This window comes from Orycteropus afer, unplaced genomic scaffold, assembly GCF_000298275.1.
Source record: "Orycteropus afer afer isolate SDZICR_OR568_19922 unplaced genomic scaffold, OryAfe1.0 scaffold01430, whole genome shotgun sequence".
Lineage (NCBI taxonomy): Eukaryota > Metazoa > Chordata > Mammalia > Tubulidentata > Orycteropodidae > Orycteropus > Orycteropus afer.
In genome coordinates, this window is record NW_006923017.1 from 33694 (window position 1) to 34536 (window position 843).

Consider the following 843-nt stretch of genomic DNA (forward strand, 5'->3'; position numbering starts at 1 on the left):
GGGTACATAATTCTTTGTTGGAAACTTTTCTCTTTCAGTGATTTATATATACCACCACATTGTCTTCTTTTCTGCATGGTTTCTGTTGAGAAATCTGAGCTTAGTCTTATTGGTTGCCCTTTGCAGGTAACTTTTCATTTTTCCCATGCTAGTCTCATGATTCTTTCTTTGTCTTTGGTTTTTGGTGAGTTTGATGATGATATGTCTTGGTATTTTTCTTTTGGGTTCTATCCTGTTTGGTGTTCATTGGAATTCCTGAATGGATATATTCTCATCTTTCATCATGCCAGGAAAATTCTCTTCCAACAAATCTTTGACTATTTTCTCTGTGGTTTTATTTGTTTCTTCCTGTTCTGGAATTCCAAAGACACGTAGGTTATTCCTTTTGATGGTATCCCACATGAACCTTAGGCTTTCTTCATTTTGTTTTGGTCTTTTTTCCAATTGATCCCTTTCCAAAATGGGTTCAGGTATTTGCCTTCAATCTCCCTAATTCTGTCTTCCATTGATTCAGTTCTGTTCCTTTGCCCAGTCAATGTCTTATCTATTTCTGAAAATTTAGTATTAATCTTCTGGATTTCTGTGTTTCAATTTTGTATCATTTCTAATTTTTCACTTATTTTGTCATTTTGTTCTTGTATTGTCTTTCGAACTTGTTCTAGGGTTTTCTCTGTGTTTGCCTTGATCTGTCTCTCAATTCATTGAAGATACCTAAATATAATTCTTTTGAATTCCTTGTCAGGGAGTTCCAATGCCACATCTTCCTCAGGGATGTGTTTTGGATCTCTATCCTGGTTCCTTGTTTCTCCTGCTTTATCTTGCTTCTTTGTGTGGACTGTGATG